The sequence below is a fragment of the Mustela lutreola genome, chromosome 3 (assembly GCF_030435805.1).
Source record: "Mustela lutreola isolate mMusLut2 chromosome 3, mMusLut2.pri, whole genome shotgun sequence".
In the NCBI taxonomy this organism is placed as follows: domain Eukaryota; kingdom Metazoa; phylum Chordata; class Mammalia; order Carnivora; family Mustelidae; genus Mustela; species Mustela lutreola.
This window is the reverse complement of record NC_081292.1, coordinates 75,162,314-75,178,203: the sequence shown is the minus strand read 5'-3', so window position 1 is coordinate 75,178,203 and position 15,890 is coordinate 75,162,314. Positions and strand designations below refer to the sequence as shown.

At 40.6% G+C, this 15,890-nt stretch overlaps 1 protein-coding gene across 4 annotated transcripts in view; it reads left to right on the top strand.

The window, feature by feature from the left end:
* Positions 1-15,890, top strand: part of FAM110B (family with sequence similarity 110 member B) — a 191,659-nt gene that overhangs the window by 25,831 nt on the left and 149,938 nt on the right. For 3 of the 4 annotated variants that reach the window (XR_009351766.1, XR_009351765.1, XM_059166402.1), the window contains exon 2: positions 12,978-13,075. The exons of the other annotated variant lie outside the window; for it this stretch is intronic. The gene's annotated coding sequence lies outside the window, so the exon portion shown is untranslated. The remainder of the gene's footprint in view (positions 1-12,977; positions 13,076-15,890) is intronic. 4 annotated transcript variants of the gene reach the window in all.

The following is a 15,890-nucleotide window of genomic DNA, read 5'->3' as shown; positions in this document are numbered from 1 at the left end:
GTCCACTTCTCCCTCTGCACTTCAACCTCTTTGTGCTTGTTCTCTCTCTCTATCTCAAATAAATAAAATCTTTAAAAAATGAAAAGAAAAAAAAATAAGTACCCAGTAGACATGGGCTACAACGTGGATCAACCTGGAAGTCTTATGCCTTAGCATAAATGAACCAGTCTCTAAACCAGTCTCTAAAGGACAAACGCTGTATAATCCCACTTACACGAAGTAGTTGAAGAAGTCCAGTTCATGGAAACAGAATCAGCAGTTGCTAAATATTGGGTGCAGGGCCACTGGGGGTGGGCGGGGGGCAGAGTACAGAATTTATTTATTTATATTTAATGGGTACAGAATTCCAGTTTTTCGAGGTGAAAAGAGTTCTGCAGGTGGATGGTTGTGATGCTTGGACAAGAATAGGAATGTGTTGATGGTTAAAATGATAAATTTTATTTTATTTTTTAATTTATTTGACAGAGAGAGAGATAGATCACAAGTAGGCAGAGAGAGAGGGGGGGAAGCAGGCTCCCCGCTGAACAGGGAGCCCAATGCAGGGCTCGATCCGAGGACCCTGAGATCATGACCTGAGCCGAAGGCAGAGGCTTAACCCACTGAGCCACATAGGCACCCCAAGATGGTAAATTTTATATCAAGTGTATTACACCACTGATTAAGAAACCTAATTACATAAAACCTCATGTCAGTAAAAGCATGTATTTAAACGTTAAATAAAGGAATGCCCAGTAGATTGCATTGCATTTTATTAAGATTATGCTTAGTTTTTATAGGACAGCAGAAAATGCCAGTGTTGATGCTGACATTGTTCTCTCCTTGCTTATTAATGAGATGAATAGCTTTTTTAAGAGATAGCTAAAAGTAGAAGATTCTTTGGCTTGATATCATTGCCACCTGCTCTGGAAAGTACTTGAAAGGGACTCCAGTGATAGTTCTCGCCTAGACAAAGGGCCCCAGACCTCAGCATTGTTGAACAGTTTTAGTCTCTTGAGGACCAAATAAAAAACAACAGTGTGGGAAAGCCACTGTGCCTGCATGTTTGATGAGCATAACGAGTGTGTGTGTGTTTTACAAACAGTGTAATTGATTCTTAGAGTCCCTGCGGTCCAGCATTGAATATATCATGGAGACTAATTTTTTAAAGCAAAAAAAAAAAAAAAAAAAAAAAGTGAAGAGAGACAAAACATCTCATCAACACCCTCGTTTTTGGGATTTGGACATTCCTGGTAGAATGAGAAATCACCAGTTTATGATCATAGTGGAAAACAGAATTTTGTTGACAATTTCTTGGCATGGTAGGGTTATGTAAGTACTATTAGATAATTTTTATTTTTTGAGGAACATAGTGATTGATTTAATTACTCATTGATTTAATTTAGTCATCCAAAAAGTGTAACGTAAAAAAGTGCAATTATCACATGATCCGGCAGTTGCACTTCTGGGTATACACTCAAAAGAACTGAAAGCTTGTGTATACCCATATTCAGAGCAGTATGATACACAGTAACTGAAACATACAAGTAACTCACGTCTCCATCAGTGGAGGAGTAAGTTAGCAGAATGTGGTATGTCTATAGAATGCAACGGTGTTCAGCCTTCCAAACAAAGGAAATTCTGACACGGTCTACAACGTGGATGCACCTTGGAGATAGACTAAATGAAATGAGTCATTGCAAAAGGACAGATACCACATGATTCCACTTACATGAAATACTTAGAGTAGTCAAAATTATGGAGACAGAAAGTCGTTGTCAGGGGGAGGGGGGCGTGGGAATGGGATTTGCTGTTCAATGGGTACAGAGTTTCTGTTCTATGAGATAAAGAGAGTTCTGGAAATGGATGGTGGTGATGGTTGCACAACATTAGGAATGCGTTTAATCCCCCTGAACTTTACACTTAAAAATAGTTTTAGATGGTAAGTTTTGTGTTGGGTATTTTACCACAACAAAAAATGTTTAAATATAACAATTTAAAGATCAGTTTCCAGAAAAGATAAATGCTTTTTGCCTTAGGTTAGGAAGTTCCTTACTGCTGCGTTTTTTTTCTTGGAAGAAGTATTTTCCATAATATAGGTTAATAAGGGATTTTGTACATAAAAATTTGAGTAACTGCAAAATACATGTTTTCTGCAAATACTTTCTGCTGGACAAAGAAGTACAGTGACTTCGGAAGTTATATTTTGGATTTAAGAAATCTCTGGTGTTGTACAAGTTCAAAAGAAAATTTAAGTTTTATTTATTGAAGTAATCCCTATACCCAGTGTGGGGCTTGAATTTATGACCCCAGGATCAAAAATCACATGCTCTTCCTCCCTGAGCCAGCTAAGCACTCCACAAGTTTGAAAAAAAAAATTTTTAAAGATTATTTATTTGAGAAAGGGAGAAAGAGAGCATGAGCAAGGTGAGGGGCAGAGGGAAAAGGGTAGAGAGAATCCATACACAGACTCCCTGCTGAGCCTGGAACCCCACACAGGGGGCTTGGTCCCAGGACCCCAAGATCCTGACCTGAGCCAAAATCAAGAGTCAGAGGCTCAACTGGCTGAGCCACCCAGGTGCCCCTCAAGTTTGAAAATTTCCAAGGAAGGAAACTTCTGTTTTTTTTTCTTCCCAGGGTAGCATATTAGTCCTCTGGAATATATCAGAATTACTCCTGCTTTATATTCACGTTGGTGCATCTAAATACTGTCCCACCCAGCTGTTGCTGGCATGTCAGCTGGGAACTACTTACCATAAACTGTTTGCTTTGGAGTTTTATTAATCTTTTCTAAATGAGATATTATTTCAGGTACTGACTCACAATCATTAAAACCCTGGATAAATGACAATATTAGTAATTGGATTATAAACCAGTCAATAAGTGCTGGGTTTATAAACACATATTTGTATAATAAGCTCTGTGTTGAGTGTTAAAAGTGAATATTTGAAATGACACTCTTTCTACAAAATGTGTTGTTTGGAACAGGTGCATTTATCCTTAAGATAAATTTGTGGACACTGTAGTAAGCCGTTTACAGGTTTTTTCATTGGGACGTTTTTCAGATATTTTTATCTTGGATAGAACATTTTTGACCAAATACGGTTTGCTAAGTGTTATTGTTCATGGAGAATAGATGAACAAAAGTGATGGGCTACCTCTGAGTGAATTTAATGAAACTTTTGAGTGTGTTTTTGTTGTTGTTGTTTTCTTTTGTTTTGTTTTGGTAAAGCCTAGAGAAATATAGGGATCTGTTTAAATTCAGTCTAAATACATTAATTATTAGAAAACATAAAAAGCCTCTTTTGAAGGAGTCTTCACGGTATGTGAGGAGTTTCATGTGAGGTGATTACTGTCTTTTTGGTTTGAAACTCAAGAGAGTATCTAGTTGTATAATCCTGTCTTTTTGAAAAGAAAGGGTAATTTTCTAGGTTTAAAGAAATCAATGGTTCATAATCAAGTGACTCCTGTGTACCTGGCATTTTTGCACATTTTGTTGAAATACCTTATCCCAGAGCAGGTAGTATTTCCATTCCTTCATGGAAAAGCAGGCAGGACAAAGTTCAGGGGGCGTTTGCCCATTCTGATTCCTTCACTATCTCCTTTATAACACATTGGCATGTAATCCTTCCTGATCCTTTGAGGTAAGGATGCAATTATCTGCATTTTATGGACCGGGAATCTGGGCTTTAAAAGGTTAAGTTAGTTACTGAGGGTCACATGGTGAAGGTGGGAAAGCAAGATGTGAACCCAAATGACTTTGCAATAGCCAAGAGTGTCTGTGAAGTAATTATTTTAGTTCTGTTCCTCTATCCCAGTGAAGGCTGCCTGGAATCATTAGAGGGTCTTCTGTCTTCTGTAGCCCCAAGATGACACCATTTGCCTGTACCCACTACAAAATCCCAGTTGATATGCTGCTGATGGGCATAAGGACATACAGAACTGGAGTATCTTGGAACCCCTGACTCATCAGAAGTATCTATGAAGTATCATGACCTGGGCTAAGTCCCAGGGATTAAGAGGACCAGGCAGGGGTTTAAGGTTCATCAGGGAGATACAGCCGTAACTAATCTTTGGATCTGGGGTGAATGTTTTCATGGAGACCAGAGGCGCCATGGGCACAGAGAGGAGGAAGTGGTAAAGCGTGGAGGGCTCCTTCTCAGAGGAGGGATTGTTTGAATTGTGTGGAGGCCAGGTTGCCTGAAGCCTCCAGACGCACATCAGGAGGTGTGGGATATTTCAGGCGGTGAATGGCAGGCACAGCGTGAAGGCAAGAAAGAGTGCAGCCCCATGAGCGTGTTCTGCAGTGATTCAGGACTGCTGGACCCAGCATATAAGGGAGATGGGCAGGAGAGGCGAATTTAATAGGGTGCCCCCAAACACGAGGGGTGTTTGGCTTTGATCCTGTCTGTGATACAGAGCCACTGGAAGAACAGAAGGATCATAGGCATGAGGGTGGGTTAGCCGGGCATAGTCCTCAACGTTATGAGACATACATACATACACCCTCAACGTTATGAGACAGGTTATGAGAAGGATCCATGCAGAAGGTTGGAAATCTGGGCGTTTGTTGGGAGACAGGTTGCGGGATGACAGGTAGCACATTATGATGAAGTGCTGGAAACAGAATAGGGCTCAACTGTCAGCTCAGTGAACTTACGCTGCCCGGTGTCCCTACCTCATGAGGCAGTCTCTTCAAAGTTGAGATTGGTCAGGGCTGGAATGCTGCTTCGTAAGCCATATTTGCCCCTCTAACTTCTGCCTCTCAGAATGATGTCTCTTCCTTCCACCTTCCACCTCCACTTCCCTAGGTGATTGCAGTATTGCTGGGTCTTTTTCCCATGGGCCTGTGCCTCAGTTTGTCAAAGATCAGACAGTATGTAACGCTCTTACCAGAGCCTGGATTGTGTAGGAGGTACAGGGTGATTCCAGGCTTATGCACGCTCTTGGGGACACCAGCACTGGGTGGATGGCAACCGGTAGAAGATGGAGGCACCTAAGCTGGGCTTTGGAATGGGACTTGGAATGAGTACATCCAGAGTGTAATGGTGTGTTATCCGCACCCCTACACAGCTGGCCCATTTGAAGCACAGTAGTATTTGTGTGTATGTATATGGAATTTGATAACTCTGTTAGCTCAGCATGTGATTTCACTAGTATTTATGCCATAGGTAAAGAGTTGTGTGATAAACTCAGGCTTGAAGGTCTGTTTCAGATTAATTAGTTTAGAACTCCTATCACGGAGTGCATTACTTACATTTTTTGGTTGATAAATTTTGAAAGGGCAAAGAAAGGGCTCTTTTTTAATCTTGGTGTCTTTTCTCATCTAGTTACCAACAACATGGCAGCCCCTCAGAGAATATTTGTTGAATGAATGCCATTTTTTCCCTCTATATTTGACACTAATACTATAAAATTTTTCCATCTCTATACATTTAGAATCATGATTCTGTTACATAATATTTTAGCCCTTTTTAACCTCTGAGTCAGCTGTAACTTTGATAAGCCTATCTTAAGTATTTATTTACATCGTAGATAGGCATATCCTGTAGATCAGGTCAAAGCTCTGTGGATGCTTAAGAGGTGTTTCCCAAATAACATATCAAAGAGTTTTAGAATAATTTTGGAGTTGATTTATAAGCTGACCCATATTTCTTCACGTTTCCATACTTGATAGCTTTTTTCTATGCATTTCTTGGTAATTCTTCAGTCTCCTATATATTACCCTACATGGATCACCAACAGTTTTTTTTTTTTTTAATATTTTATTTATTTATTTGACAGACAAAGATCACAAGTAGACAGAGAGGCAGGCAGAGAGAGAGGAGGAAGCAGGCTCCCTGCTGAGCAGAGAGCCTGTTGTGGGGCTCGATCCCAGGACCCTGAGACCATGATGTGAGCTGAAGGCAGAGGCTTTAACCCACTGAGCCACCCAGGGACCCCATATTTTATTTGTTTATTTGACAGAGACAAAGACAGTGAGAGAGAGCACACAAGCAAGGGGGCAGGACCGAGACAAAAACAGACTCCCCGATCCCAGGACCCTGGGATCATGACTGAGTCACCCAGGCACCTCTGGATCACCAACAGTTTTAGGAAGACTTTTCTTTTACAATGAGGAGGTTTATTTTATTTTATTATTTGTTTAAAGATTTTAAAAGATTTTATTTATTTATTTGAGGGAGAGACCATGAGTGGTGGGGGGGGCAGTGGGAGAGGGTGAAGCAGACTCCCCAGTGAGCAGGGAGCTGGACTCGGAGCTCCTTCAGAGGACCCCAGTGTCATGACCTGAGCTGAAGACAAACATTTGCCCGGCTGAGCCACCCAGGCACCCTGAGGAGGTTTGTGTTAGACTACATTTTATTAGCCCACTTTCTGGAAATCTATTATAAAGCCAAAACATATTGGATTTGTAGAAAAATGGAATAATTTAGTTTCCCTATAAGCAGTAAATTTGACTGTTGGTTTTTTTCTTTCTCTTTTTTGGTGGTCTCCGGCCTGGTACTTACTTACCCACCACTGATTATTAAATATGTGAAGATGTGGAGTGCCATCTGCTGAAGGATTTTCAGGTCTTATTGATGAGGTTACTGATTTCCAGGTTACATGATGGTGGCCCAGAGTTTCGTTTTTAATCAGTTTTGTTGAAGTATATTGAATATATAATTGAATTCACTGATGCTAAGGGTATAATTCAGTGAAAATATGAAAATTCATATTTTCAACAATATGCACAGGCATGTAGCACGACTACAGTCATGATATAGAACATTTCTGTCCCCACCATACGTTTTGTCATCCTTGTTGCAGTCAGCCCCGTCTCCCCTTGTAACAATTGATCTGTTTTCTACTGCTGTAGTTTTGCCTTCTCAAAAAATTCATATACATGGAATTAGACATTTAGTCCTTTGTGTTTGGCTTTTTAGTGTAACGTTTCTGAGATTAACTTATATTGTTTCATGCATCAGTAATTCTTTAATTACTGAGTAGTGTCCCTTTGTGTGCTATACCGTAATTTACTTATTCATTAGTTGATGGATATTTGAGTTCTTTCAGGTTTTGGGATATTAGGAGTAAGGCTACTATGAACATTTTTGTACAGGTCTTGGGAATTTGTGACTTTAAGTTTCTCTTGGGTAAATACCTCAGTGTGAAATTTCTGGGTCATATGGTGTGTGTTTAACTTTATAAGAAACTGCCCAGTTGGACAGAAGAAAGAGAATTAAGGAGTCGGTCCCATTTACAATTGCACCAAAACCTTAAGATACCCAGGAAAAAACCTGGGAATAAACCTTTGCCTCTAACCAAAGAGGCAAAGGATCTGTACTCAGAAAACTATAGAACACTCATGCAAGAAATTGAGGAAGACACAAAGAAGTGGGAGAATGTTCCAAGCTCATGGATTGAAAGAACAAATATTGTTAAAATGTCTGTGCTACCTAGAGCAATCTCAATTCAGTGCAATCTCTATCAAAGTACCATCAACTTTTTTCAGAGAGCTGAAACAAATAATCCTAGAATCTATATGGAATCAGAAAAGACCCCAAATAGCCAAAATAATGTTGAAAAAGAAAAACAAAGCTGGTAGCATCACAATCCCAGACTTCAGGCTCTGTTACAAAGCTGTGAACATTAAGACAACATGGTACTGGCACAAAAACAGACACATAGGTCAATGAAACAGAATAGAGATCCCAGAAATGGACCTCAGCCCTATGCTCAACTAACCTTGACAAAGCTGGAAATGGAAAAAAAAAGACAGTCTCTTCAACAAATTGTGTTGGGAAAGAAAATTGGACAGCCACATGCGGAATGAAACTCTACCATTTCCTTACACCACACACAGAAATAGATTCAAAATGGATGAAAGACCTCAATGTGAGACAGGAATCCATCAAAATCCTAGGAGAACACAGGCAGCAACCTCAGTGACCTGCAACAACTTCTTGCTAGACATATCTCCAAAGGCAAGGGAAACAAAAGCAAAACTGAACTATTGGGACTTCATCAAGATAAAAATCTTCTGCACAGCAAAGGAAATAGTCAACAAAACTAAAAAGCAACTGATAGAAAGGAAGAAGATGTTTGCAAATGTCTTATTAAATAAAAGAAAAGTATCCAAAATCCATCAAGAACTTATCAGACACAACACCCAGAAACCAAATAACCCAATCAAGAAATGGGTAGAAAACTTGAATCAACATTTCTCCAAAGAAGACATACAAATGGCCAACAGACACATGAAAAAGTGCTCAACATCATTCAGCATCAGGGAAATACAAATCAAAACCACAGTGAGACATCACCTCACACCAGTCAGAATGGCTAAAATTAAGTCAGGAAACAACAGATGTTGGGGAGGATGTGTATAAAGGGGAAACCTCCTATGCTATTATTGTTGGGAATGCAAGCTGGTGCAACCACTCTGGAAAACAGTATGAAGGTTCTCAAGAAGTTGAAAATAGAGCTACTCTATGACCCAGCGATTGCACTACTAGGTATCTACCCCAAAGAAACCAGTGTAGTGATTTGAAAGGGCACCTGCACCCCAATGTTTGTAACAGCGGCGTCCATAATAGCCAAACTATGGAAAGAGCCCAGATGTCCATCAACAGATGAATGGGTAAAGAAGATGTGGTGTGTATCTATCTATCTATCTAACTATCTGTCTATCTATCTAGATCTATGATGGAATATTATGCAGCCATCAAAAAATGAAACCTTGCCGTATGCAACAATGTGGGTGGAACTAGAGGTTATTATGTTGAGTGAAAGAAGTCAATCAGAGAAAGACAATTATATGATCTCATGCATGCAGAATTTAAGAAAAAAAGAATCATAGGGGAAGAGAGGAAAAAATAAAACCAGACAAAATCAGAGAAAGAGACAAACCATCAGAGACTCTTAATCATAGGAAATTAACTGAGGTTTACTGGAGGGGGAAGGCGGTTCAGAAGATGAAGTAACTGGATGATGGACATTAAGGAGGGCATGTGATGCAATGAGCATGGGGTATTATATAAGACTGATGAATCACTGACCTCTGCCTCTGAAACTAATAATACATTATATGTTAATTAATTGAATTTAAGTTAAAAAAAAAAAAAAAAGAAACTCGCCATTTACATTTCAAAGTGCCTGTGACTTTTTGGATTTTCTGCCAACATTGTAAAAGGTTTCTAATTGCTTTATATCCTTACAAACACTTGATATTTTTGCCCTTTTAAATTTAGTCATTCTTGTGAGTTTTTAGTGGTATCTCGTTAAGGTTTTACTTTGCATTTTCCTGCTGACTAATTATATTGAATATCTCTTCCTGTGCTTACTTGACATTTGTTTATTTTCTTCTTGCAAGTGTTTAAATCTTGTCCCCTCCCCCCACAGTGGTTTGTTTTGCTTGTTTGTTTGTTTGTTTGTTTGGGGGGGGTGTCTGGCACTGAGTTTTAGTACCATGAATGAGTGATTATGAAGAAATGTAAGGGAGGTATTTTGTGGCTATTTTGTATTTTGTGGTTGACTTATTTTCAAGAAAGGAATCCCATTCAAAGGATATTTTGTTTCCTACACCATTTTTTTGCTGTTTTGGGCATAACTAGAGGGAGTCTTCTGTTATCTGTTGGTTTATTTTAATTTAACTTGCCCTGCTTCCCTACCTATACAGTTGACTTTTGAACAGTACAGGAGTGAGGGACCTGATCCCTTACCATGCAGTAGAAAATCCCCATGTAACTTTTAACTCCCCCAAAACTTTACTAATGGCCTGCTATTGACCAGAAGCCTCCTCTATAACATGAACAATTCACACATACTGTGTATGTTATATGTACTGTATATTATATCCTTACTGTAAAACAAGCTAGAGAAAACAAAAATGTTATTAAGAAAATCATAAGGAAGAGAAAATACATTTACAGTACTGTACTGTTTTATTAAAAAAAAGAAAATCAGGTATAAATGGACCCTCACAGTTGAAACTCATATTGGTCAAGGGCTAACTGTTCTGTTGACAAAATCTGTCAACTCGTATTCTCTGAGAAAACCTGAGGATTCTATTAACTAGCTCTCTAAGCAAACATTCACAGGTATACATTCATCACGTGCAAACCTTGACTCCGTCAGATGCCACTGTGAAAGCCTCCTTAATTATCTCCCTCATCAGCCTACAGAGAGCGAGGACATCGTCTTGTGCTTTTGGGTCCCTTTGCACCTGGCACTGTGCAGTGTGAATAACCGAGGAGTCAGCAGATGACTGTTGATGATAATAAGTTGCTGATCTAGGTAAATTAAGTGCTCTTGAGTGATTCCAGAATTTTAGAGAATAAGAGTTCTGTCTGAACTGGTAGGTCTAATAGGGAAATATCTTGAAATTCTTACTTTACAAACTGCTTATATAAGCTCTCTATAAAATCTTCTTGAAATTGTGTTTTAGCAAAGCTATGATTATGATTTGACTGTGAATAAGAGAGGGAAAGTCTATTTTTAGAGTAGACGTATCTAGGTTAGACAACCTAGGAGTATCCTAAATTTTATTTCCGGTTTCTCATGGGCATGAATGGCTTAATCTATTTTTTCCAGGGGAGCAAAAGGCAGAGTATGTTTTTGATAATTTTGAGTAGTGTTTCATATTAACGTAAAGTGAAGTTGACTTACCGAGTGGTGTTCACGCTGTGTAGAGTAAGAGATTTTTAGAAAACAGATGAAATAATAAGCTCTTGAAGCGTTTATTTATGGAAAGTAAAAACTAGTTATGATCTAACAGAGCACTTGATTGGCATCTCTGAAATCTGAGGTCCGGGACCTACTGAGCTGTGTGACTTTGGAAAAGTCAGTTCACAACTCTGGGCTTTTATTTCCTTAGTTGTGGAAGGAGTGGATTTACAGCAGCTGACCACGCAATCCTAGCTTGAAACTATGTGCTGTGAATTATTTCTATCGGGATGGCTTTAACGTCACATGGCGACTTTGAGGAAAAATCCAATCCTGAAATTCGTTTAGGGTATTATTCTTCAACCCGATCATAATGATGTGACTTTGACATTTCTCAGTCATTAGAAGAAGAGCTGACATCTGTGTTGTTTTTCTCTTCAAAAGTGTGAGAAGGAAAAGGCAAAAATAATGATAAAGATGAAAAGGATTTTTTTAAAGGAATTTTTGATACAGTTTAAGGCAAAGCAAAAAAATACTCGGAAAAATTGTTAAATATAAAACTTTTTACTTTGTTATTATGAGTCACCATCAATCTCAAACACCTCTGGGCCCAATTTAACTAAAAATTTCTCTAATGCTTTTTTTTAAGTATACATGATTTTATTCGTTTGAATTCCGGAATCATCTATTTCTGCAGGCTGATAAAACCTTAAATTGCAGGTAGTAAATAATCAAAAAGAGTTGTAGAACTTGGGAGTGCATATTTCTATTTTAATCTGGTGCTAATTGTTACTTTATATTCTTGCTGAACATTGTTAGGTACAGGGACAGGGGAAAGAAGATTGTTTTGAAAGTTTTAAATGTGTGGGAAGTATCAGTCTTAGTTGTTATTTAAATAGACATTTTCAGGCTTTCTTTTTCTTTTTCTTTTTTTTAAAGCTCTGCAAAATCTGGCTCAAGATTTGCAGCCTTACTAATAAACTTCCGACATACCGTTCATTACACATTACTCCACAAAGAAGATAATGAGGGTTGGGACATTGCATTGACCTTAGTGAAGTAGTTCTAAGCCATTGTCTGTCGAAGTCGCAAGTGCCTCCTTAAAAATTTTACTGTGGATTACTCCTACATCTATGGAAAATATACAGTAAATCTCAATTTAAAAAGAAAAGATACCTTTTGCAGTCGGGGTATTTTCTTTCCTGTCTCTAGCTCCCACTTTCAAGTAAACAAAGATGTAGTTATTTGGATTGATGGTATACAAGGAAAGCAGATGCTGGAGAAGATGTTTAGATTTTCCACCATGGTATTTTCTTGGTGCATTGCTGGAAATTCAGATAACAATTCTTTCAGGATGAATCCAAATACAATGAAAGCGTTTATGTGTCAGAAGACCTGTGGACTGGACTTTCCTCAAAAAGCCTCAGTTTCTCTCTCCATTTGTAAAACGGAATCACGTTGTTTCTGAGCCTGAGTACATGCCTGGTCAATTGTTTCCTTCTTAAACATGAAACGTTGTGTGCTCACCATTTGGGACAGTGCTGCCTCCGAGGTCTGCCCTGCCTCCGAGAGAGAAGCCTCAGGATAACTGGACATATGTGAGAGCTCATGCACAACTGCATTTGAAAAACGAGACAAGCTGAAGCGCCTGTTTTGTAATATTTTATTTGCTTAGAAGCATTAAGAAAGTTTCTGAAGTACATGTGTTTCCCTCCGCACAATTCCACTGTCGGTGAGGGGCTACCTTGTGTCCTGCATGGTTTTGTGACCTAGAAGGACTGACAAGACACGTGGGTGGTTGTGTGTTTGGAGGGGCGCAGAGCCACTGGGGCTGGGGACTCCAGAAAGATGCAGTACACAGCCTCCTTGGGATTGTTTTCCAATAAATGCACAAGCAAAGCCCACCCTGTGGTTGATTTCTGTTTTCTCCTAGAATCGACTTAAAGTTGGCTAGAACGGCTATATTTGAAAGAGGCTTTGGGCTCAGTTTTTTCCCCCCGGTATAAGGAAGAAATATACTGTCTCTCATTCAAGGCAAATTGGTCTCTCTTTCTCTCTCTCTCTCTCTGTTTTTTTTAAGGATTTTTTAATTTATTTGACAGAAAGAGAGATGACAAGTAGGCAGAGAGGCAGGCAGAGGGCGGTTTGGGGAGGGGAGCAGGCTCCCAGCTGAGCAGAGAGCCCAATGCAGGGCTCCGTCCCAGGACCCTGAGATCATGACCTGAGCTGAAGGCAGAGGCTTAACCCACTGAGCCTCCCAGGCGCCCCAACATCGGTCTCTTTTTAATGATCCTTTAAAAATGGATTAATTTTATCCTCTGGAATAATTTTTAATCTGTGTCCTTTCCCTTTAGAAATCCCCAGTTGGACAACAAGAGAACCTACCCTGTTCTTTCTGCATCTTGAATTGAACGTTACCGGGACTCTTGGAGGTCTGAGAAGGAAATAAAAGGTAATTCCATGTGAAAACATTTATTATTAGATTTATGCGTGACCCGGAGGATCATAAAGTACAACCTTTTTATTTGTGGAGCAGAAGTTAGGTGTCCACCTTCCATTCCAGCTGCCCTTTCCTTCCTTCCTCTGTTCCTTCCTTTCTCTGGTCCTTTCTCTTCCTTCCTTCTTCCCCTTTCCTCCCTCCCTTCCCCACCCCCTCCCTGCCCCCTTTCTTTCTGAGCATTCCTCCATTCAGCTTTGCGAAGTCTGTTCCGTGCTGCTGGCTCTCCTGGGCACCTGTGCTCCGTCCCTCCCTGTCTCTCTGGCCCCGGCAGGAATGAGAGGAATTGGCAGAAAGTGCTGTGAACGTGCTGCCCACCGGACCACACTGTCTGCTGGTCGGGCTGAGAGGCTGACCTCAACTCCTGTCCCTGCCTCTCACTGAGCCCGTGGGTCCTGAAATGTAGGGGCTCTCCCGGCCCTCTTTGAAGTTGCCTGGGTGTTTACTTGCAGCAGCTTTTTTGTGAATTCTGTGGATATTTAACCTCCCCAGTTTGAACTGTTGGAATCAGCAGTCGCTCACCAGGATAAGTAAAGCCGCAGCAGTGTACTATCTCCTGACTAGTGAATTCACAAATATTCTCAGATGTCGGGAGATTTGCTATAGTTTGTGCAATCACTCACATAATGCATAGGTTGCACAAAAGTGAGATGTCACGGATCTATAACATAGACTATGACTATCTACACAAAAGATGCTCCCCAGAGTTAATACTGCTTAAATTGAGGCACAAATATGTTCTTTTTGTCGCCTTGCATAGACTCCTATTGTTAATAAAGGCCTTCAATCTGTCATAGGTGCTCAAATCCAGCTGGCGAAAATATCAGGGGCAAAGGTGGTTTCATAATTTCTGCTAAACAGAACACCTGATTTCTGTCTCCTTCTTGGTCCTTCTAACTGAAATGGTAATTTCTGTGAGGTGGGGTTGACCAGCGCTCTCATGTGCTGGGTTCTTGTTGGTATTCTGTAGTCAAGCTGTCACTTGGACCACATTGCTTTAAGAGTGTATTAGTCTGGGCGCATGGGTTGCTCAGTTGGTTAAGCATCTGCCTTCCGTTTGGGTCATGATCTCAGGGTCCTGGGATCGAGCCCCATGTCAGGCTCTCTGCTCAGCAGCGAGTCTGCTTCTCCGTCTCTTTCTGGGATCTCTCTTGCTTTCACTCTCAAATAAATAAATAAATAAAATCTTTTAAAAAAATGCATTAGGCATTGCGGTATTCCCTGGGAACCTCACTCAGGTCAAGGTGAGCACCCTCATCTTGGAGCCTTGGGTGGCAATGGGGAACTTCTCTCTCAGCGGAAAACATCTTCAGTAGCAAATATACTCCAGCATGATTCTTGGGGCATTCATCTCATTTCTTCACAGTGCCTCTGTCTTTAGGTTGGGGGCTGTAAGTAAGTCAGCTCATTGCCAACACAGGTGTGTTCCTTCCAGTGGGACTGCTTCTTACCATGGTTTCCCAGCTTCCTCCTGGAATAAGACTTCCTGGCCTCCCTTCCAAGACTCAGCTCCCTACCAGCCTTCTTCTTTAGGCTTCGTTAACCTCCTCACACACTGTTAGGATTGACCCCACCTTCTCCCTCCTTGAGGCCCGCTACGGTGTCTGAGCACAGTTGGCCATGATCCCAAAAGCCTGTATTTCATGTTGTTTGTTTCCCTGTACATTTAGCTATTGAGGTGGGCCCCTGGCTTTAGTAACTGAGCGCCTCGTGTGGTTGGGCATTTAGTGGGCCATAGTAGGAAAGACGTTGGTAACCATTGAATGGACATGGGGCATTTGTTCAGAGGAAGGCTTCTTATTCTGTGATGTCTTGTGCTCCGGTCAGTTAAAAGCCCTGGACTTTGGGTCACGTGTTCCTGGGACCATTGAGCTGTGCCAGCTTTGAGGTTGGATTTCGGTTTCCTTGTGAGTTTCTTCAGGGAAACTTGAGGGGTGGGTCCCAGCCAGATTTAAGCATTGGCTTGTGGATGAGGTGGTTCAGCTCTGACTGCACTAGCCCTGGCCCCTTTCCTATCTACTCTCATAGCCCTTCTCTTAGGTGGGATGGAGGGCAGCCGTGGAGAGCCAAATTCCTTGGGGTCTGTGGATAAGACTGTGGCTTTGCTGTTCTGAGGATCTGGGCTCTGCCATGTAATGTATGTGATGCTGGGAAAGCTGTTTGCTCTGTGCCCTGGTGTCTTCATCTGTCAAGTCAGGATAATAGTAGTGCCATTTCATAGGATTATTGTGAGCATTTAATGAGTGAGCTGCAACATAGAAGGGCGCATGCAGGATGCTTAGTAGCTTTTGTTACAATCCCCTTCTGCAGAGCAGAGATAATCACACTCACTTCTCATGGTTCCTAGAAGCATGAAAAGAGGTGGTCCTATACCGTGACCTTTAAACAACATGGGTTTGAACTGTGTAGGTTTACTTATATGCAGATTTTTTTTTCCATAGACGTATGTACAGTATTGTAAATGTATTTTCTCTTCCTTATTGTTTTCTTAACATGTTCTTTTCTCTAACTTGCTTTTTAAGAATATAGTATGTAATATGTGTAACATATGAAATACGGTGAGTCAATCATTTATGTTCTCAGGAAGGCTTCCAGCCTGCTGCAGCCTATTGGTAGGTAAGTTTTGGGGAGACAGAAGGATTTTTGACTGCATGGGGGTTGGCGCCCCTAACCCACATGTTGTCGACTGTAAAATCCATTATGCCAGGCACATAGTGCACTCAGCAAATGGTAGCCCTCAGGGGCAATGGTAAACTAACAATAGCATTGC